Consider the following 25,363-nt stretch of genomic DNA (forward strand, 5'->3'; position numbering starts at 1 on the left):
CCTGGATTTCCTTTCTACCATTTCTTTACCTAATAGCCAATCTCTGTTGGTTCCTCTTCCATTCTTCCTGTGGATTTTTGCTTCTGACTTCTCTCTTTCTCCCTCATGAACATCATGTCCTGCACAATTTTCTGTTCTCTCTTTGTGCACTATTTGAGATTGTAATTCCTTTTGTCAAGTTTTCTGTTTATATTGTGGACAGTGATTGAGCTCATCATTGCTGTTTATAGCAGGAGGACAGTGTATGCCTTGGTGGGAACTATTAGATTTGAGGCTGTGTATTGTTTGTACTGAATGCTGTTGATGTTGGTCTCCCTCTTAAAGGTGGGATACTAGAAATCTTCAGGGCACTATAGATCTACAGGGTAGAATCTGTACTGCCTCACATCCATAAAACTAGATGGGAAAACACAAAAGCAACGTGAAGAAACAAGGAAACAAAGGGCTCCAAATGAGCAAAGATGCCCCAATAAGAGAATCTACTAAAAACACAGTAGAAGATATGTCATGAAGGAGTACATAGAATGTACATAGTTAATCTGATCTGCAAAGTAAAGGGTAGTGTAAAGAATGAAATCAAAGAAAAAATATAGGAAGTGAAAGATCACTTCAATAAAGAGTTAGAGATTATGGGGGGAAAAAACAAACAGAAATCCCCCAAATAAAGGCATCCATAAATCAAATTATAAATTCAGTGGAGAGTATCACCAACAGACTAGACCTTTTGGAAGATAGAACTTCAGAAAATGAAGATTTTTCTGAATATATACTATTTATTTACTATTTTCAATAACATTTATTATTGAAATATTGAAGTATTCAATAGTATTTACTATTGAAAATAAAGTTGACCATGTAGAGAAGATTGTAAAAATCCATGAACAGAACTTCCAAGAATTATGGGATAACATGAAAAGACCAAGTTTAAGAGTTATTGGAATAGATGAAGGAGCAGAGATACAAACCAAAGGAATGCAAAATGTTTCAATGACATACTATCAGAGAATTTCCCCAACCTAAAGAATGAAATGGAAAATCAAATACAGGAGGCTTACAGGACCCCAAATGTACAAAATTACAGCAGACCCATAGCAAGACAAATTATAATGAGAATGACTAAAAGATAGATTAAGGATAAAATCTTAAAGGTCATGAGAGAGAAAAAAAGCAAATTACATATAGGGCAAAACCATTTTGGATTTCAACTGATTTCTCAAGCCAGACACTCAATGTTAGGAAGTCAAGGAACAACATATTTCAAGTTCTGGAAGAAAATAGATGCCAACCAAGAATTTTATATCTAGCCAAATTAAGTTTCAGATTTGAACATGAAATAAAAACCTTCCATGATAAACAAAAGTTAAAAGAATTCACAATTCCTTTAACTTCAAAAAAATTAAAATACTTGAGAATCAATCTAACAAAAGAGGTGAAAGACCTCTACAATGAAAACCACAGAACACTAAAGAAAGAAATTGGAGATCTTAGAAAAAGGAAAGTCTTTCAGTGTTCCTGGATAGGCAGAATTAACATTGTCAAAATGGTCATATTACTAAAAGCATTATATATATTTTATGCAATTCCTATTAAAATCCCAATGACATTTTTTAAAGAACTAGAAAAGGCAATCATAAGATTCATTTGTAAAAATAAGAGACCCAGAATAGCCAAAGCAATCCTTAGCAAGAAATGTGAAGCAGGAGGCATCACAATACCCAGACCTCAAACTATACTACAGAGCTATAGTAATAAAAACAGCATAGTATTGGCACCAAAACAGATGTGTAGACCAATGGTATAGAATAGAAGACACAGAGACAAACCACATAAATATAGTTACCTCATACTACATAAGGTGCCAAAAACATTCACTGGAGAAAAGATAGCCTCTTCAACAAATGGTGCTGGGAAAACTGGAAATCCATATGTAACGAAATGAAATTAAACCTTTATCTCTCATCCTGCATGAAACTCAAGTCACAGTGAATCAAAGACACAGACACTACAACAGAAACTCTGCAAGTACCAGAAGAAAAAGTAGGCCCAAATCTTCACCATGTTGGCCTAGGATCTGACTTCCTTAATGAGACCCCTAAAGCATAAGAAGGTAAATCAAGAATCAATAAATGGGATGGACTCAAACTGAAAAGCTTCTTCTTGCAAAAGAAACAATGTGAAGAGAGAGCCTACAGATTGTGAGAAAATCTTTGCCACATGCACCTCAGATAAAACATTAATCTCTAGAATATATAAGGAACTCAAAAAACTTAACACCAAACAAACAAACAAACAAACAAACAGAAAAACAAATAACCCAATCAATAAATGGGTTAAGGAACTGAACAGACATTTCACAGAAGAAGATATACAATTGATCAACAAATACATGAAAAAAGTTCAACATCTCTTGTAATAAGAGAAATGCAAATCAAAACTACCCTAAGATTTCAACTCACTCCAAATAAAATGGCTATTATCAAGAATACAAGCAATAATAAAGGTTGTGGGGAAAAGGTACACTCATACATTGCTGGTGGAACTGCAAACTGGTACAGGCACTCTAGAAAGCAGTACGGAGATTCCTCATAGAAGTTGGAATGGAAACATTTGACCCAGTTTTCTCATTCCTTGATTTATACCCAAAGGACTTAAAATCAGCATACTACAGTGACACAGCCACATCCATGTTTATAGCAGCTCAACTCAGAATACCTAAACTATGGAACCAACCTAGGTGCCCTTCAACAATTGGATGGATAAAGAAAATGTGGTATATATAGACCATGGAATTCTACTCAGCTTGAAAGAAGTATGAAATTATGGCATTATCTGGTAAATGGATGAAGTTGGAGCATATCATGCTAAGCCAATTATGCCAAATCCAAAAAACTGAAGACTGAATGTTTTCCCTGATCTGTGGATGCTAATTCCCCATAAAGGGTGGGGGTTAGGGAAGAATAGAGTTACTTTATTTTAAGTAGAGGGGTGTGAAGGGAAGGGACACGGTATAAGGCTGGAAACGATAGTAGAGTGAAGCAGACATTGTTGCTTCTTGTACATGTATGACTGCATGATCGATGTGATCCTACACTATGTACAATCAGAAGAGTAAGAAATTATACTCCATTTGTGTATGATCTATCAAAATGTATAAATGCATTTTACTGTCATGTACAGCTAATTAGAACAAATAAAGAAAAGAAAGAAGTTGGTAATTATTCATCCTGTAATTTCACCACTCCCCACATCTTCTATAATGCCTTTCTGATACACTCTGTGTGACATAGCTTACACAACTACAGGAGAGGATAAGGATCAAAAAACATGGCTTAGTGTCACTTTTCCAACATGATTCTAAATGCCCATCTTGTTATGATATTCTTTGCTGCCAAATGACTTTTAAATTTTTTCTAATTGTGAGGTACTATTTACCATGGTTAGATTGTGTGCTTGTTAAAAAGTTTCACAACTTTCCTTTTGATAGCTATGCTGAAATTATGGTTCAAATGATTGAGGAAGTAAAGACATTAACTAACATGGACACCATTAAAGAGGAAAAAATTATTATTTAATTAGATGACTACCCTTTCTATTGTTACTTTATTTTCAAGTTCTGCGGAAATAGCCTCCCTGCTGTTTGCAGTTTCTGGCTATCTTTATTCTCCTCATTATTAATTCCTTTTACTATTCTCTCTGCTAATCAGCCCATGTCATGTGTTTGGAAGCCTGGCATCTTTTGTACAGTCCCTTTTGGATTGCAGGGTTACTAGCATATCCAGGCAAAAACTCAGCCAGTAGCCAAGGTCAAGGGTATACCTTGTGAAGACCACCTTGCATCTCACATACAGTTTTATGCAATTGTTACATTTCAGGGTCAGGGTTCATTGAGAATTTCCATAAATCTGATGGGTAATGTGCCCAATGAGATTAGAGAGGGCTTCATGTGATCACGGTTAAATGAAAATATCTTATGTTAATTTCCTAGTACGAGCTTGAGGCAGATAGTTAATACTTCCTTGTGAAGATCTCGAGACAAACACAGGGAGGAAATATAAGCTGTTGTCTAAATAGGAATTTGAAGCATGTGGAGCTTCTTATAGAAAGAAATGTGGATGCTTGAAGAGCAGATTGGTAGGTTTGGGTTTTTCCCTTGTGTGTTCTAGATTATCTGTTAATGCTTAACCAAATTGTTACCCTAAAACACAGTTTTTACTTAAATCAATTTTATAGGTTGTATCTGTGTATGTAGATGTCAATGCATTCTTCAAGTTATTTTGTTGCAAAATAGAAAACCAAGAAGGACAAAGGAGCATTAATAAATGGAGAGCTGTTTACAGATTTAATCTCTACTTATCCATATATACATTTTTCATTTAAGCTTTGACCTGAATCAACCCAAATCAGAAGAGTGCATTTCAAAACCATCCATCTTGAAAATGATACAAAAATGTTGGCTCTGCTTATATTTTAAAATAAAATAACATTAATATTTTAAAGCACTTGCAAGAAAAGGAAAAGGACTTTAGAAAAAAGATGTGTCTGCTGTCCCCGACCTTCTGGATACTCAACACAGGTGAGAACACAAAGGTTTAGAATTAGACTTAAATCATCATGGAATATACTGAGACACCAGGATTGGTGACATTTGCCTGTAATCGCAACGAGTCGGGAGGTTGAGGAAGGAGAATCACAAGTTTGAGGTCAGTATGGGCAACTCAGAGAGATCCTGTCTCAAAATAAAAAAAAAAATAATAATAATTGGGGATGTATTTCAGTGGTAAAAGCCCCCTAGGTTCAATTCCCAGAACCACAAAACCAAACAACCAAAAAACAAAACACAAAACAAAGCAACACTAATGTGAATACCTCCAAATGTAAATATAATTGAAAACAGCAAATGCAGGGGGTTGAAACATTCATTGCCAATAATGGAGGAGGGTGTTTGTTACTACTGAATTAACATAAGGAGTTGTTAAACAATAGTGAAGTTTTAGAGAGATTAACATGGAGGTGGAGTCTTCCAGTGTGTATTTGAGCTGTTGGAAAATAAAGCTATAGGCAAGCTCTAGGTAGTGAGGTAGTAGAGGAGACATGTGGCATTGAAGAGCAAGATTTAATTTGTGGAGACATCACAAAGAGAAAACTTGATGACTACTTGAGATACCCATGATTTCAAGCCCTGGTAGCCAGGAGAGTGATGAGCACAAGTACAGAGACTGGGGGGTTTAGGGATAAATGGACAATGTCACAGGTGGGACTGGGGAGGAAGCAAACTTAGATGTGAAGCTGCTGAATTTCAAGTATGACTGGCATATCAGTTACCTTAAGGTGATTAAAATATGGAACTAATTAAAATTGTAAAGACCAAAAGGGACTGAGATCTAGGTCTCCCACCTCTAGACACAGGCATTTGTGACTCAGTGAGATTGAAGGAGAAACTGGAGAGCCATGCTCCTCACCCTGGCTGCACAAGGCCATCATCTGGATGGCATTGAAAACACTGATGCCTGGGATTCCTTTCCATGATTCTGATATACTTGGTCTGGGGTAGAGCCTGGGCATGAGGATTTTTAAACTCCCCATCTGTGTTCCTGCAGAAAAAAGATAAGACCACAGACTCAGCTCACTGTGAAGACTGAGAAGAAGAAGCTCATGCTGAAAATTCACCTGGTGCCAGAATCCTGGGACTGGGGCTTTGCATATCTGTTGCTTGTATAATTCTCACAGCTGTTCTCTGGTTCTCTGGGGGAAGTTTTACCTAATTCCAGCCTGAGATTCAGAAAGGAGATGTAATGCATAGCAGACCTCCTAGCTCTAACTCTCCAACCATGGTTTTTAAAGAGAATAAAAACGAAGAACAAAAATTGGCTGAAGTCACACCGCATATGTCCACAGCTTACTAACAGCACACATCAACTCTCCATAAAGCAAGACTAAATTTAGTGCTGTGCAACAATGTACATACATAGTCTAAAAATTATAGCTTTTCATTTTATTTATTCATTTTATCCAAACTTTTCATGTCTCACTCCGACAGAAGCTGCTTCAGTTTACATGCAATTCTAACCAATTTAGTAATTCAGTGTACCAGCTCAGTGAATGGAAACTAGCAATTTTGGAGGTGAGGGCACCCACAGAAGGACTCTATGAGATGATGATAGATAATCACTAAGCCAAGAGAAAGACTTAGAAGTAGCGAAGTGACATTTATTGAGTACCTATTTTGTGACAGATACTCTGAAAGGTGTTTAACATATCCCTTCACTTTTTTCTGCAATTAGAGGTATTGTCTGCCCAGCATATGAGCTCATTCTTCTTGTTTGGCATATCTCTGGGGTGTGGGTTGAAGAGTTAGAAGCCTGCTTTACATTAACTCTGAAAGGAGACAGTTTTCTCTCTTTGCTCTTTATAAGTCGGGTGACTTTCCAATGTCTAAGGCATAAGGTGTGAGAGAGAGACAAATGGCAATTATAAGTGTTGATGTCACAGATGTGCCAATATTGTGACATCAAAGATTTGATGTCAGTGTGCTCAGTGAGGTCTTCTAACTGGTCCAAATGGTCTGTATTGAGTTACCTGTTCCTTGATCTTGGTTCCTGTTAATTTTCTTTGTCCAGTTTTCCATTATTTCCTTGAATTACATGAGTTACCTGAGGATCTTGCTAGATGTTTATTTTCCACTTAAATTAGCCAGAGTCATTTTCTCTTATTTGTAATTAGGAATGCTGACTAGTGCAAATACTTGAGACAACTCCCAGAGATTTCTTTATCTATGTGCACTCTTATAGGTGAAAAAAAAGAAACACAGAGAGTTTAAATAACTTGCTTGAGATCCCAGAGTTGGAGAGATTGTAAAGTTAGGGTCTCCTGCCAGGTTTTTCTGGCATATGCCATTAAGGCATAAACAAGTCTAAAACATTAAAAATATGGGGACATCATTATGCCATTTCAGACATAAAGAAACAAGGTTCTTTTTACTTTAAGATATTGTTGGATAATAGTATAATTATTTTAAAGAAAATAGGAAAGTTTGCAATATAATTTTTAGATAACAAGTAAAAAATGTTTTAAGTGATCTTTTAAAAAATGTCCTTAAAGACAATTATTTAATTTTTTTTTTTTTTTTTTTTTTTTGCAGAGGTATACTGGGAATTGAAGTCAGGGACACTTGTCCACTGAGCCACATCCCCAGCTGTATTTTGTATTTTTATTTAGAGACAGGGTCACACTGAGTTGCTTAACACCTCGCTTTTGCTGAGCCTGGCTTTGAACTCCAGATCTTCCTGACTCAGCCTCCTGAGCCACTGGAATTACATGCCTGCGCCACCAGGTCCGGTGATTATTTGAAATCTTAATTCTTCAGTTATCTGGAAAATTCGCTTATACTGAACAACCTGATAAAAGGAAGCACACAATTTTCTTCCCCCAAGTGAAAAAAAGAATTCTCATACTCATAGATTTCTTGGAAGAGAGGCACTCTGAGGCGCCCTGGACCCTTTCCTGAAGCTTAAATCCATCTGAAAAGTCAGATACAGCATGGTGGTGCATAATCACCATGCTGTAATCCCAGGCTGAGGGAGGAAGATCCCAAGTATGTGGCCATCCTCTGCAACTTGGTAAGGCCATAAGCAACTTAGTGATTAAAAAAATAAAATAAAATGGACTGGGAATGTAGCTCAGTGGCAAAGTACCCCTGGGTTCAATCCCAGTATACCTCCCTCAAAAAAATGTTGGGTGCGGGGGCTTGGAGGAGAAGTGCCAACAGGGGTCAGAGTCATGCAAAGTAGCCCTTCTGTCATCCTGTGCACCTGCTCTCTCTGGCAGCCCTAGAAGCATTGTGCGTCATGTTCCCGAAACCTTCAGATTGTGATTACAACCGATTACACAAGATGCCATGTTTCCTAATCATATCCCTTGCCTTCCTGCGAGCAGCAGTGACACGGTTTGAAGGGAGAAGATCACAGCTGTCTTAAAACAACAACAACAACAACAACCACCAGATAAAGCAGACAATGTTGCAGGCAGATCATACACCAGAATGCAAAGGAAGTCTGGATTTTGCCTGTTCTCTGACCCAGCTTTACCTCCACCAATTCTCCCATCTCCAGAACCCCCAAGTCATACCAGGGGAGCCCAGCAGGTATGTCCCAGGCACCCAAACTTGCTGATTTATTTATTTAGTTAGTTTTTATTATAGGAGCTCTTGCTTCCTGTTCTGTTAAGTGAACATTGTCACTTTGGTAAATTTGGAGCTCATCACTGCCAGCATCCAGCGGCTCTTGTGAATCAAAGCAAAGCCCCCTCCCTGTTCTCCTCTGAAGCAGCTCTAAACTTCAGAGGCCACCTCTCTATTCTGCCACTCCGTTTTTAATCTGTCTTCAAAGAGAGAGCCAACTGTCTTGAATTAAACACCAGGCAGTTCTTGAAGTCATGTGTGATGAAAGTGATTAAATAATTAATTCAAACAAAGGTGATTTCTGAGTCGGGTTGGGGGTCAGAATGAAAAAAAAAATAGGCTTGATTTAAAGCAGCACTTACTCAGCGTGCTGTAGAAAAAAATATTGAATATGATATAAAATTACTATGCTGGAAATGATGAACCTGTTTCTTTAGTACCAAGCACTCTGACCTCTGGTTGTTCCTCCAACAGTCTTCAGGCTATTTTCCTTGCTCCAAGGCCTTTGGATCTTCTTTTCCCCTTGTTGAGGGAGCTTTCTCCATGATATTTATCAGGGTCACTCTTTTTAGACCTGTCAACTCTGCCCAATTGTCATTTCCCCAGAGAAACTGTCACTAACTGTCCTAGCTATAATGCTGCCCATCCTTCCACTTTCTCCTGTCTGTGCCTTCTTTTTATGTTGTTGTTGCTGGGCATTGAACTCAGGGGCACTCTACCACTGAAACACATCCCCAGTCCTATTTATTTTTAAAAAATTTGAGACAGGGTCTTGCTAAGCTGCTTTGGACCATGCTAAGTTGCAGAGGCTGGCCTTGTACTTGCAATCCTCTTGCCTCACCCTCCCAAGTTGTTGGGATTACAGGCATGTGCCTGACTGTGCTTTCTTTTTATTTCTTTATTATACCTATAATTGTCTGGCATTTTGCCATACATTAATTCTTTGTTTTATTTTCAACTTCCTCCATGAGAATGTGAGTACTGCAGGGACACATTCATTTACTTCTTTGATTGCAGCACTCAGTATCTTCTGGCACAGAGTTAGCAGCAATAAATAGTTGTTCAATGAATACTGAAGGGTAAGTGTCAATCAAAACTTAAGTCCTTCAACTTTTTTCTATGATCAAAATTTGGCCTCAAAATTGCCTTCGACAATGAAATGTATGACACTTAATTTGAAATAGTGAATGTCACCCAATAGAATCACATATTCAAATGTGGATACAACTCGAATTCTTAAAAACACAAAAATTAATGTATTCAAATAACTGTCAAGAAATGTTTATTGGGAGGCATGTATGACTTCCTTTTATGATTAAATACACCCAGGGAGGAGTCTACCTTCCCCTGTGCTTCACTGGTTGTGTATATCTGGATTATAGCAAGTGTTCTGAAATACACAGACTTTTGGAGGGTAAGTCACAGTCAATTTGATGAAGACTCGGTTATGTGCAGGGGGCTGGCCATGTCTGGCTATTGGATGTGATGGTTGGAATTGTTTGGTAATCCCTTGATCCTTCACCTGTCCAAATGGCAAGTGGGTAGGTGGGTTCTTAATGGTAATTATTCTGACCATCTCAACTCTCTTTTTCTAATCTCTGCTACCTCCAGAAAACAACCTGATGGATTTTTTTTTCTGGGATTCCAATCCTGATGATAAAGCTGAGTCTCAATTGTGTCTTAAATCAGATACTCTGACCAGTCAGGTAAGGGTGAATTATAGAGCTAGAGAACATCCCCTTTTTTTCTTAGTGAAGTCAACCAAGTGACATTTTATTTTATTTTCAGATGGCAGAGGACCAAACCAGTACCTCCTATGCTAAGCACATGCTCTGCCAATGGACTATACCCCTAACCCAAATGACATTTTATTCATGATTCTAAATAGCAGAGCAAGCATGAAAAAAACTTAGGTAAAAGAGTACTTACTTATATGGAGAAATCAGCCACTTACAGGAAAATGAAAATACAGGGCAATTTGATACTTCAAAGTCACTATCATACTTAAAGTGGACTTGAGCTTTGGGAGAAGCAGGAAGCTTGTATCACACTGTAGAGGGTCGTAGGAATCCATGCAAAATGTCTGAGATGCACTGCAAATTCAGGTATGGATAGGGAGATTTCACTATGGGGTAGGCTGGGGCCAGGGCAGAAGACAGAGCTGGGCATTGTTGTCATGGTTGGTGAGGGGGATTAACAGCAGTCCATAGTTATAGCCTTGGCTTTCAGATCAGCAGTGAGGAAAAGCCAGGTTTAGAGTCAGAGCTCTGGTAACCAGGAGGATGCTGGGAGGAAGGCAAATGTCCAAGGGCAGATGAAGTGCAAGTCAAGGAAACCAAAACCAGAAGTTATCACTACAACCAGCATGAGATGAGGCTAGACATCACAGCCATGGAAAAAGTGACCATGTCTGGTTCAGGGGAATCCTTGACTCTGGGGACTGAGACCATTTCAGTCTTCACTAGCTTTCAAAGCCCAGTAAAGTCAAAGCAAACGTAATACATGTATAGAGCAAATCTGTTAATCAAAATATCTGTTAATCAATTATCTGTTAATCAAAATAGCTGCTTAAATTGAATCTACAGGTGACTATTTCCTATGATGAATTAAAATATTATGTAAATATGGTTTTTTCAGTGTAAGAGGACATATAATAAAAAATCAGATTTAGATATATCTTGGTTGTACCTACAAATGCAATTAGAATAATTAAAAATTTCAAAACCAATGAATAAGCTTTGTTTTCAAGTCTTCTGTCTTTAGGAGAATTTCAGATGGAAGTAGTGTGGTTGGAAAGGACCAGAAATCATATGAATGCTATGATATATAGAGATATAATTGCTGTCAATGCAAGTAGTGTGGCTTTGCTGAGTAAAATAAGATGATTGCTTAGGGTTTTCCAAAACCCCCTAAAATTGCTTCTATACCACATGTAATCACATGTGGTATAAATAAAATCTGAGTCAAAGGAATGAGAAAAGATAAACATATAATTAAAAACAGCTCAGTATATACTTGGGCTCATTCATTTCCATGATGGCATCTGCAGTTTATGGCGCGGTTATAGACCTGCAATATATCGGCATTGACTGTGTGCCATAAAACACATCAATGCAGCTCAAGCCCAAATTATTATACACAAACAATAAATCCATCCTGTTAACAGGATAAATATGATAACTGTTGATAATGTTGGAAAGTGGCAGAACATGATCCCTGAGTAAATAGTTTTGCATTCTTAAGAAACAAAGACTACTTTAGCTTTTAGTGCCAGCCTCCCCTGACTTCTGTTCTCTTATCTGTAGTTTGCATTAAAAGACAGATTGTGGCCTTGAAAGCATCTACGGTAATACTATTTGTGAGTCTAATGAAAGACATCAGTTCAACCATGTATTTGTGAAAAGAAAATCTTCATACACCAAAGGTCAGTTTTAGTTGAAGTAATACAATAAACCAAAGTAAGGTTCTTTTGCCATTAAAATTGGTCATGGAACAAATCTTTGGCATTCTACACTTACCCTTGACTTCTGCCCTATATTTTGCAAGAAAGATAGTAATGGCATACTACAATATGATGATAGAATCACTATGGCTTTGAATATTTCTCCAGGAGACAAGTTACCCAAACAGATGAAAAATCTCAAATGTTGTTAGATGAGGTAATCTGATAAAATGCATCTGAAGATGGATTGAAAGTTAGTCTCTCTTCAGTAGTCTCACTTTGTCTTCTGAGAGGTCTTTTGAAAAAAATGTGGTTTACATCAGGACCTAGAGTTAATATGTGTTTGGGGTGAATTGTTAGAAAAACTCATTTTATACATGGTTAGTGTCAGAAAGTGTACCATATTCTCTTGTGTAATGAGTTATTGTGTGTTACACTACATCCAGGGGGAGAAAGCAGACAAGTATGTAATTTTTAAAAAATCAGATACTTATCCTCTTATGACTCTTATCTTATTTGGGATAGTCAACACTTTATTCTGTATAAATGTAAAAATTTGATTTAAACTGTCTATATGCAGGTATGTATATGTATATGTATCTCTTTAACTTTTGTCTTTGAAGACATGTAATCAAATTTTTGAAGTATAATTTAGAATTTGCATGTTATGTTATTATGGTATAGATGTGAGGTGCCCCTCAAATACTCATGTGTGAAACAATGCAAGAAAGTTTAGAGGTAGAATGATTAGGTTATGAGAACCTTAACCTAACCAGTGTGTAAATCCACTTGAATGGATGAATTGGCTGCTCACTATAGGCAGATATGTGATAGGTTGTGGCTGGAGGACATAGGTCTCTGAGGGCATGCCTTTGGGGTTTATATTTTGTCCCTGGTGATCAGGGTTCTCTCTCTGCTTCCTGGGTGCCATATCCTGTTTTCTGCTGCCACATACCAAGATGTTCTGTCTCACCTCAGGCCCACAGCAAGAGTCAGCTGCCTATGGACTGTGAAACTGTGAACACCAAATAAACTTTTCCTTCTAAAATTGCTCTTGTCAGGTCTTTTGGTCATAGTGAAGAAAAAGATGACTAAAACACATGTAATTTACATATAATAAAGTCACCAATTTTAAGAGAGAGTTTGATACATTTTCACAAATGCTTACTTTCTTTTGTCCACCACCACAATCCTGCTTTTGAACATTTTCATTAAACCAAAAGGTTCCCTCATACTCCAGTATTGTTAGTCTGCTCTTTTTCTAACCTGTGGTAAATACTGACATATTTTTAATATTTTATTTATCTTATTTAATTCATTTGTATGTGTGTGTGTGTGTGTGTGTGCTGTTGGGGATCAAACCCAGATGCCAGGCAAGAGCTCTGCCACTGAGCTACATCATTGCTCTGAATTTTATTTTTATTGTACATACTAACTTGTACAACATGACATTCTGATGTACATATACAGTTACATGATGACTACAGTTATACCAATTCACATAACCATCATTTCTTTTAGTTATCTTCTCCTCCCTTTTTTATAATAACTTAAAATCAACTCCATGGGCAAATTTTCAATGTACAACACAATATTAATTATAGTCTTCATGCTGCACATCAGAGCTCCAGACTTGCTCATCATATGGAACAGCTGCTTTGTACCCTTGGACCTGTTCTAGTCTCCCCTCTTCCACCTCTGGCATCCATCATTCTGCTATTTCTATATATTTGATTTTTTAAAGATGCCACAGATCTGAGAAATAAGGCAGTATTTTGTTTCTTCTGTGTCTGGCTTATTTTACTTCACATAATGTGTATGGAAATTGCAGAATCTTGTTTTTAAAGAAGGAAATATTTTGCTATATGCATATCTCACAATTTCTTTATGTAGTCAACAGCTGTCAATGGCACTCAGGTTGCATATCTTGGCTGTTTGGGACAGTGCTGCAATGACCTTTGGAGTGCTGATGTCTCGGTGGTACTAATTTCATTTCCTTTGGGTGTATAGTCAGAAGAGGGATTTTTGTGGTTTGACCTTTTTTTTTCTAATAGGGGTTTCCATACTGTTTTCCATAGTGACTGAACCAATCCATGTTCCCACCAGTGATATTTAAGGGTTCCCTTCTTCTCTACACTCTCACCAATTCTTTTATCTCGTTTTGTTAATAGCTAACCCAACGGATATAAGGCAATTTCTCATTGTGATTTTGATTTGTATTTCTCTGGTGATCAGTGAGGTTTCTGTCACCATAGTTTGGTTCTTTCTACAATTCCATATAAATGGAATGCAAGAGTAGGGTCACTGGGCCATGGGATTGATATTTGCACAAAATTATAGGAAAATGTCAAACCTATTTTTTTCCAAAGTGATTACACCATTTCATATTTCACTAGCAATAGATGATACTTCCAATCATTTAACATCCTTGCTAACTCTTGGTGTTGTTAATCTTTTAAATTTTACCTATTCCAATGCATGTGTAGTGGTATGTCTTTGTGGTCTTCGTGTACATTTCACTATGTGAATGATGTTGATTGTCTTTTCATGTGCTTATTTGTCATCCATATGTCTTCTTCAGTTAAGTTTTTTGAGTATTTTAAAATCATGTTGGTTGTTTTCTTACTACTATATTGTAAAAGTTCTTATATATTTTAGATAAAACTACTTTGTTACATATATGGTTTGGAAAATTTTTGCCTTAGTTTGTGGTTTGCCTTTTTATCAGCACATGTACTAACTCATTTATTTATTTTGTGATAAGGACCCTTAAGATCTATTCCCTTGGCAAATTCAAGCATACATTACAGTATTATTAAGTATAGTTACCATGCTATAATTAGATTGCTAGAAATTGTTCACCTTATAAATGAACATTTGTACCCTTTAATGAACAACTCCCATGTCTTCTCCCCCATCATTCTATTCTACTGCCCATTCCTTTAAGTTCAGCTTTTTGAGATTTCCCATACAAGATCATATAGTTCTTATTTTTCTTTCTCTAGCTTATTTCATGTAGCTTAATGCTCTCTGGGTTCATTCATGCTGTTGAGAATGGCAGGATCTTTTTTACTGTAACTATTAAAACATACTAATCGCACAAGTTATTAGGATTTCATCTTTTAAGTCTTTTGAAAAACATTTTAAAATATTTGATAGGACCTAACATAATTTTTTTTAGTAATTCATTCTTTTCTTTCCTATATTAAAAATATAGGCCTTCATGATTAGTTCTAATAGAATCTGTTTGTGTTGATATGTTAATGTTTGAGGTAGCAAGTATTGAGGTTTATTTTTTACATATGGTGGTCCAGTTGTTTGAAGGCCATTTGTTGAGAAGATTATCTTTTTGTGATCAACATGTTTTGGTATTTCTCCTGAAAATTAATTCATTTTACTTTTGAATACTTAGTTCAATTCCATTGAACTATTTTTATAGCCTCGTGCTAATACCACATTGTGTTGGTTATTGTGGTTTTGTAGTAATCCTTGAAAAAGATATAATAAGTCTTACAAATTTGTTCTTTTAAAGAAGTTGTTATGAGTACTCTTGGTCTTTTGAATTTACAAATCAGTTTTAGAATAATCTATTTAGTTCTTCAAAACTAATTCTTATATTTGGATTAGAAATTTCATTAAGCTTATATATAAAGTTAGGAAGAACTGACATATTAACAATATCAACTATATGAACTTGGCATATTACTTCATTTAATAAGGATTCTTTAATTTCTCTCAGTAATATTTTGCATGTAGTTTGTTAAATTTATCTCAACATATATGTTGTGATAAAGGTTATATTATTTCTTTATTTAGTTTACATGTTATTTTTAGTAGTTGCTATAGAGTTTATAGCATCCAACTTGATCTTCTCACAACTTGCCTTCAAATAATATTATACCTCTTCAAGTATAGTATAAAAATCTTAAAATAGTATGCTTCCATTTCTCTCTTCTTGTTCTTTGTGCAAGTGTCATATATTTTATTTTTACATGTTTTAATCCCAAAAATGCAATGTGTTTTAAAATTTGTATTGTCCAACATCTTTTAAAGAAATTAAAATGTGAGTGAAATTTGTTTTGTATTTACCTGCACATTTACGTTTGATCCTTTCCATTTCTTAATATACATCCAAATTTTCATCTCCTATCATTTTCCCTCTGCCTGAAGATCTTATTTTAATTGGAATGCCTAACTCTTGGTGATTGATTCTTTCAGTTTTTGCCTGTCAGAAAAATTCTTTGTTATGTCTTCACTTTTATAGATATTTTCACTTGGCAAAGAAATCTAGAGTGATTTTTTACTTTGAGTACTTTAAAAATGTTACTACAAAAAAAAGTTACTACATATAGCCTCTGATCGGCAGTCTGTTGTTTTGTCTTTCTTAATATTCTTCCTCTGTACATAACATCATTTTTCTCTAGTGGTCTTTCTGCACCTGTTATGGTTTGGATATGAGGTGTCCCCCAAAAGCTCATCTCTGAGACAATGCAAGGAGGTTTAGAGGTGAAATGATTGGGTTATAAAAACCTTAGCCCAATCAGTGCATTAATCCCCTGACAGGTATTAACTGAGTGGTAGCTGTGGGCTTGGTAGGTTGTAGCTGGAGGAGATGGATCATTGAGGGTGTGCCTTTGGGGGTATATATTTTGTATCTGGTTGTTGAAATCTGTTTCCTGATTGTCATGTCTTGAGCCACTTCTCTTCATCACACTCTTCTACCATGATGTTCTGCTTCACTTCAGGTCTCAAGGAATGGAGTTGACTGTCCATTCCTCAGTTCATATGTGGGTTACTTAGAATTGTATTGTAAAATTTCCAAATATTTTTCATATTTTGCAGATATTTGAGATCTCTGAAACTGTGAGCCCCCAAATAAACTTTTCCTTCTAAAACTGCTCTTGTGGAGTTTTTTTTGTCACAGTGGTAAGGAAGCTGATTAAAACAATACCCTAATATCTGTCTCCTTAGCTTACTGGGACCATTGGATTATTTGGTCCTCTTTCCTGTTTGTAGTCTGAAGGAAGGCTCTGGGTAATAAAGCTGGAGTAATGATAAGAGTTCAGCTCATTGGACATGACAGTCCTGGTTTACCTGTTGTTCAATTTCTAAAAGTCATTATTTCATATTTTTAGTTTGGTTTTCTAATTGGTTAAGGTCAGGAGGTATATGTAGTCCACTTTGTTCCATGAAATGAACAAAGTTCAAATGAAATGAAAGACGTCTCAGAAGACATAAAACAAAGTAACACTTTAATGAAGTATAACATGCATATAGAAAAGTTCTTGTAAATTTTCACTTCACTGGATACTCACAAATTGAGCATAAAAGTGTGACTAGCACCTGAATCAAGAAGTAGAAAACTAAGAGTATGACAATCATCTTCTTTTTCATCTCCTTCCTGTCTTATACCTAACCAAATATTAATCTTCATTTTCTAAAATTCATTTTTATTGTAAACAAATGGGATATACATCTTGTTTCTCAGTTTGTACATGAAGTAGAGGCATACTGTTTTTGTAATCATACATTTACCTAGTGTAATAGTTTTTGATTCATTCTGCTGTTTTTTTCCTCTCCCCCCACCTCTCCCCCCTCTTATTCCTCTATACAGTCCCTCCTTCCTCCATTCTTGCCCCCTTAACCTTCATTTTGACTTCTAATTACATAGATTGCAGTTTGCCTGGTTTTGAACTTTAAGTAAGTGGAATATGGCAGTATATACTTTTAGTAAATGAACTCTTGCTAAGTATTATGATTGTAAAGTTTTTTAAAATGTTATTTTGTGTAATGATAGATCATTTATTATCATTGTAGCACTGTTCCTCTGAGTGCATTTGTATAGTTGTTGGTTTAGGGCTGTGATAATAGTATGATCAGAACATTATAGGTTATATTTTTGGTGACCATGTGAAATACATAGACATTTTGGATGAACACATACCTAAAAGTTTAACGCAAGATCACTGTGTATACTTAGATTTAGTAGATGTTATCAAAGGGTTTTCTCAAGTATTGTACCCATTAATCTTTTTACCAGCAATAGGCAGAATTTCTGGTTATTTGGGGAAATTTTAATTAGTTTCTAACATACAGTATAAGTTCTCTGGCAATGCTATTCTTATTGAGAGATAAGAAAAGAGACCAAAACAAAAATTGTGGTTTGAACTGTGAAGTATAGATGATAGAAATATGCATAGATCAACCATAAGAAAGTACAGTTGAATTTGACATCCTCTTCATGAATATAGCACAGTAAATCACACCATTATGTATGTTCATAAGAATTGGGTCCTAATTAAAATAAAATATATTTTATGCTTGCATAATTATATCAAAATGGATTCTACTGTCATGTATAACTAAAAAGAACCAATAAAAAAATAAAACAAAAGAAGGAGGTATTTGAACTCACAGACAAGGAATATTGGCATAAGAAAGTGACTGAGATACAGTTGACATGACAAATACATATGTGGCTCAAACATGTAGAATCATGATCCAGCTGGCAATGAATTGATTTTTAAATATTATTTATTTGAGGTCCTGGGGATTGAACTTGGGGCACTCCACTACTGAGCTACATTCTTAGCACTTTTTATTTTATTTTGAAACATGGTCTCACCAAGTTGTCTAGGCTGGCCTTATACTTGCTATCCTCCTGCCTCAGTCTCCTGAGTCATAGGGATTACAGGTGTGCCCACCATGCTGAGCTCCAACTGTTAATTTATTTACCACTTTCAGATTTATTTCTGAGTGGCAGACCTTCTGTTGGAGTCAAAATGAAATAAGATACAGTCACAACTTTCAGGATGTTGGCAGATTATTGAGAAGGTCAAAAAGTGTGTAACAATGTTGGGTACAGTGTTGTGATATGGGTTATCTAAACATGACACGAGACTGAGGGTTAGTCTTAATCACCCAAGACTATTGTGTACGTCAAAATAATGACCCAAAGGTGTGAGATACTGGTTAAGGGAATTGCCCCTAGTGGTACAACATGTTCAGCTGGTTCCTACTTCCTCCTCCTATTCACCCCATGAAGCCCAGGGAAGCCAACAGTCAGTGACTTCCTTCCATGACCTGCATGGAATCAAGCAGGATTTGCTATGACTAGGTCTCTGAGCTTGTCTAAGTCTCTACCTCCATTTCCTCAGCAGAGTATTCAGTGCAACAGAAAAAATGCTGGAAAATACAACACTTTAATAAACAGGCATTGGGGCCAGATAAAGCAGGTTCACATTGCATTTCTTCCCTTTATAGCCTGCATCATTTTCATCAAATTCCCTAAGTTCTCTGAGTCTCAAACTTCTCATCTGTAAATAGAGATGTTATTAACATCATGAAATTTTTGAGGATTGATGACTGCCATAGAATAAACTTTCCTAAAAACCTGCTCTTTTTCATCTTTAAGCTCAGAATAGCCTCAATGGCATCAAAATCCTGGTAGGTAACTGGTATCCAGTGTGTTCAGACCTCCTGCCCCAAGCCCCGTATGAATGTCTAGAGAAGGTGAGTCTCCTGCTCATTATGGGGGAAATTGATGTAGCTTACGTGAGAAGATGGGAACATGGCAGGGACCATCAAAGCACCTTGCTTCCTATATTGAAATGCTTGGGGTAGAATTGGTTGAGATGAAAAGGTATTAATGGGTGAAGTGGGAACCTGGTATAGAATTTGAATGGATAGCTCAATCTCATGCTGTGAACCCCACTGGATGCAGATGCATCATGTGGCCAAGGTTCAGGTATTCTCTATTCCAAACTGAGATTCACAGTCTGACAATCATGATGTAACTATGGACATCCCATAGCAGGATATTTGGAATAGGAATTGTCAGAAATATTCACTAATTGCACCTACCTAGATATATATTGAGATATTTATTTACTTTCAGCAGCTGGAACATTCACAGAGCTTCCAGTATTTTTCTCCTGGATAAATGTATGAAGTAACTTCTCAGCTAATTTTACTCCAGTGTTATTCTCTCTAATAAGTTAATAAGTTAACTTATTCCCTCTAATAAGTTTTAATAAGTCGAAAGCAAAGAAATGAAAAAAAAAATAAAGGAATAATGAACTCAATAAACACTCTCAAAAACCTTTAGGGAGAGTTACTGCAGCTTTCTGTTTTTCTCTAAAATACAAATCTTCCTTAAATAAAGTGGGCTATATATTCAGCCGAGTGAGTCTATTATAGAATAATACCAGTAAGTCTTTTTGCATATTCTTTCACAGAAAATTCTGTTAGTGAAAAACTATCAGACCAACTGAAGATAAAAATAGATATTTTGAACTTTTGAACTTAAACTTTATAATCTTCAGGCTACAAAAAAGTTTTATGATATTAAATTTCCAAAATAGAAATTTTTCCAAATTCCAGAATTTTCTAGAATAAATAGGAGACCATGAGAAATGCTACAGAAATACTAAGCATGATACCATTTTAAGGTATTTAATATTCTCAACCATGAAAATAACTTTTTCCCTTAGTCATGGCAAATAACTATAATAAAGAAGGTTTATTGAGTGTTCTATCTTCACTAAGCATATGCTTAGTGTTTTAGGTGTGTTATCTCATTTAGTTCTCATGGAATCCTAGGAAATTTTGATAATGTAGGAGTCCTACTTTGTAAGTGAAGAAGCTGACCAAGGAGCTACAGAATCTTGACCTGGTTCCTTAGCTGATCAGTAACAAAGTGTAGACCTAAATCTGGTCTGTTTCACCACAAATCACCACAACCCAGGACTGGTGAGCATGGAGAAAAGATGGAACTCCTGTTACCTTTCTTTGACTTTCTATGAAGATCCTACTTCTGTTCTGTCTCTCCTGTTATGAAGGATGTTGCAGAGGGTAAAGGAAAAGAGATCTCTGTTGAAAATTAACATGATGACTCTCACCCAAACTAGTGGGGTTGTCAATTTCCACCAACTTCCTTTCCTTCTCTTGCCCATCTAAGACCTCAGCAGGTCTTTGGCTTCTACCTAAAGCTACTGAGAAAGGTCCAGGTACTGCTGCTTTTAGAGATTATGGCATTTTATTTGGGGGAGGGAGCCTGCAAAACAGATATCTTCAGTAATCCTGGTGAATTTATTTTTATTTCATTATATTTTTTAAAAAATGTTCTTTTTAGTTATGCATGATAGTAGAACGTATTTTGACATTATACATACATGGAGTACAACTTCTTATTCTTCTGGTTGTACATGATATGGGATTACCTTGGTTGTGTATTCATATATGAATATAGTAATGTTGGATTCATTCTACTATCTTTCCTATACCCATTACCTCTCCCTTCCCTTCATTTCATTTTACTTTTTGAGTTGGGTCTCACTGTATTGCCAAGGCTGGCCTAGAACTCATAGGTTCAAGAGATCTTCTTGCCTTAGCCTCCCAAGTAACTTTGGATTACAAGTATGCGTCACCATGCCTGGCTTTCTCTGGTGAATTTAATATTTTGACAATAGGACATTTTTGCTTCGTAAAAATCAAAGGACCTTGATTATAGAAAAAACTTTGACAACATCAATTCAATAAAACTTAGAATTCTACTTCTCAATTAATTTAACTTATTGGAAAACAAATGGTATCCCAAGTATAGGGACATGCAGATTCATAGTGACTATTTCAACTGCAACATATAATGTGAACATATTTTGATGGTAATAGCCTTCATTTTTCCCACATTGAAAATTATCCACATAAGATTCCAATTATGACTGCGGTGTTGCAATAACAACAAGCATTTTGTAGGGTACTGGCTGTGTTCTGGGCCTGTCATAACTTTTGACACATTTACTTATTTAATGTTATGATGAACTTAATCACTTGTCTTTGGCTGCACAGTTATTTTTTTCTTCTGGGAAGGAGTTACTATTTTAAATCATTGTGGATGAGCACAAAAGCCTACCTATTAGAATGTTTATTTTAATTTTGTTTTAATTTGCCAAAAGAAATTATTATTTAAAGGTGAATTTTCTTGCCAGAGAGAGACATGATTTTGGAAATAATAATTGCCTCAGAGATCCTGTCCTTCCCCTTAATCATGAAACTGGACTGTGGTCATGTGGGGACATGAACATTTTTTGCATCCTGTCACTTTGAGGATCTGTGAAATTCCATATTAGGGTAAACAACTAAGCACAGAGCATCTCACTGAAGAAGGAAGGGTCTCCTTTTCCATTGCCATCCTAACAGAGGAACAACTGGGGATTAGTACTCCAAAAATGTGTTGTGTCAAAGGTTTCCAACTAATACATCAATGAAACAAGTATCATCTCAATTCTGCATATGGTATCATTTCTGAAAGAAGCATTGTGTTTAAGAATGCTTTGGGGTGAAATGAATACTTTTACGATGGCAGCTACCCTCCAGGTCACCTGCCAGGGTATTATATGCATATTATTACTTAACCTATGTTGGATGAAGTAGATTAGGAGAAATAGTTGTGCTTAATGCCTATTTGAGAGCACAAACTACAGTCTGCACCTGTTCTTTGGAGGCTAGGTACTGGTCAGTGTGTATATATCCATTAACCTACCACCTTGCTAGGCAAAGCCATCACAAAAATGGACTATGTTGAGGCTAGAAGTGAAGTTCAGTTGTAGAACCCTTGCTCAGTCTGCATAAAGCCCTGGGTTCAATCCCCAGTACTGGAAATAAAAAAAGTATGTTGAGGACTAACCCAGACTGGGCTTCATATTGTGATCTTCATATTGTGATAACTTTGGGTTATGAGGGATTTGGTTACCATGAGAATTTAGGAATCAGAAATTTTGCTTGGAAATGATCTTTCCATATTGGTAGATGTGGTAGATGTGGAAGTTTTGCATAATAAGTCTGTCATTAGATAAATGAGTAATGATAAAGAGGAGGGAAAGTCAATACAAGCTCTTATTATAGACTATTTTAGAAGATGTGAGGACCAGGCTTTGGAGGATAAAAGGACTTGGGACTAGGTCTGGGATTTTGGTCAGGTTGGGGGAGGGGAAACTGTAGAATGAGACAGTGGTCAGGAATACTTCCAGAGCTAGGTGGATAAGTACAACCACATGGTGCTGCATGCTATTGCTTCCAGGAGAAAAGCCTTGAATTTCCTCTACTGATAATAATAGTAATTACCTCCTTGGGTTGTTTTGAGGATTAAGGAACACAATCTGCTTCATATAGAGCAAGCATTCAAAAAAGGTTGGCTATTCTTATTTTTGGCTATTAGCATTTTTTTCAAAATTTCTGAAATTTTAAAATTTGTATTATGAGTTAAATAATATCATCAAATGTATCATCATGATTGAGATTTAAAAGATGTGAGCCTTTTTTCAATTTTGTCTTTAGCCCTCCTCAATTAATCATAGAGATAGAATATTAGATATATAGTTGCAATCCTCTGAATTACCTGACCCCTCCTCAACCCCTTTTTCTTCCTTAATAAATAATCACCACCATATTCTGCCATCTGATTTGTATACCTTTCTGTATTTCTGATTACCCCTGAAGTAATAGGTACTTCCTTCTAGCTTTTAACATGTTACATAAATGTTACTATTAGAAGCATCATTTAGTAACTTGCTTTCTCATTTCACCTAATATTATTGAGATGGACTCTCAGCTATACCTACTTTTTATAGTAAATAAAGCATCATGATATTGGCATAAAAACAGATGCATAGACCAATGGAACAGAATAGACAGTCTAGAAGTAAACCCACACATCTATAGCCAACTGATTTTTGACAGAAGTTTTATGAACATATATTGCAGAAAGAAGAGTTTTTTAGACACATGATGCTGAAAAAATTGGATATGCATGCACAGAGGAAAGAAACTAGACCCCTATATGTCACCAGTTACAAAAACAAATTAAAAAATGGATCAAAGACCTGCAACTATGAAATTACTAAAAGTAAACAAAGGGGAAATACTTCAGGGAATTGGAATAAGCAAGGGTTTTAAAAATAAGATCCCAAAGGCAATGCATGAGTGGACCTTTTCTCCTACATCCTTGCCAACATTAATTGTTACTTGTATTCTTTTCTGATTCATTGTATACAAATGGGGTACAACCTTCTTTTCTCTGGTTGTACATAAAGTCACACCGTTTGTGTAATCATATATGGTAATGATGTTCATCTCATTTCATTTTCTTTCCTTTCTCCCCACCCCTCATTTCCTTTGACATAATTCATCCTTCCTCCATTCTTCCCTTACCCCTTCCCCTTATGTATCATCATTCACTTATCAGAAAAATCACTTGACCTTTGGTTTTTTGGGATTGGCTTATTTCATTTAGCATGATATTCTTCAACTCCATTCATTTACCTGCAAATGCCATAATTTATTCTTCTTTATGGCTGAATAATATTCCATTGTGTATATGTACTACAGTTTCTTTATCCGTTTATCTCTTGAAGGGCAACTAAATTGGTTCCACAATCTTGCTACTGTGAATTGAACTACTATAAACATTGATGTGACTGTGTCACTGTAGTATGCTGATTTTAAGTCCTTTGGGTATAGGCCAAGGAGTGGAATAGCTGGTCAAATGGTGGTTCTATTCCAAGTTTTCTAAGGAATCTCCATACTGCTTTCCAGAGTGATTGCACCAATTTGCAACTCCACCAGCAATGTATGAGTGTAACCTTTCCCCCATATCCTAGCCAATACCTATTGTTACTTGTATTCTTGATAATAGTCATTCCAATTGGTATGAGATGAAATCTTAGGATAGTTTCGATTTGCATATTTCTTAGATGTTGAAACATTTTTACATATATCTAATGATTGCTTGTATATCTTCTTCTGTGAAGTATCTGCTCATTTTCCTTAGCCCATTTATTGATTGGGTTATTTATATTCTTGGTGTAAAGTTTTTTGAGTTCTTTATAAATTCCGGAGATTAGTGCTCTATCTGAAGTATGTGTGGCAAAGATTTTCTCACATTCTGTAGACTCTCTCTTCACATTGTTGATTCCTTTGCTGAGAAAAAAGTTTTTAGTTTGAATCTGTATCATTTGTTGATTCCTGCTTTTATTTCTTGTGTTTGGGAGTCTTATTAAGAAAGTCTGGTCCTAAGCTGACATGATGAAGTTTTAGTTGATATCTATAGATAAAATTAATTCATATAAACTGTCACATAGTATTTGAGCATATATCTAAACCACAGTTAAGTTTTCTTTTCCCCTGCTGATTGACAAGAATTTTTCTCCATTTAATTTTTTTAACAAATGATCTATAACATATCTCAAAAGAGCAAATAAAAAATAAAAAGGAACAACCACATTACATCCTACAAATATGTACACTCAGAAAAATAAGAAATTACACTGTTTTGTATGACTTTATCAAAATGTATCAATACATTTTACTGTCATGCACACTAATTAGAACAAATAAAAAAATTTTTAAAGAGGCTGAACAAGAAAAAATGATCTATAACAAGTGTCTTCATTTCTATCTTCCATGTATTCACATGTAGATTTTTTCTCTAGAGGGAATAGGCAGACAGAAATACTGGCTAGTGTATGTGCACATTCAGCTTCTCTGCATAGTACCACTTTTCTTCCCCAAGTTGTATAAGTTTGCCCTCTACCAGCATGATACTCTTGTTTTTCCTCATTCTTTCTAATATTTAATATTGTCAGAATAAAAATTTTGCTATTATGATGAGTATAATAAAATGATTTCTCCTTCCCCATTGTCATAGAAATGGATTGACTCTGTAGGTATAGAATAGGGGCCTTTGG

The sequence above is a fragment of the Sciurus carolinensis genome, chromosome 2 (assembly GCF_902686445.1).
Source record: "Sciurus carolinensis chromosome 2, mSciCar1.2, whole genome shotgun sequence".
Lineage (NCBI taxonomy): Eukaryota > Metazoa > Chordata > Mammalia > Rodentia > Sciuridae > Sciurus > Sciurus carolinensis.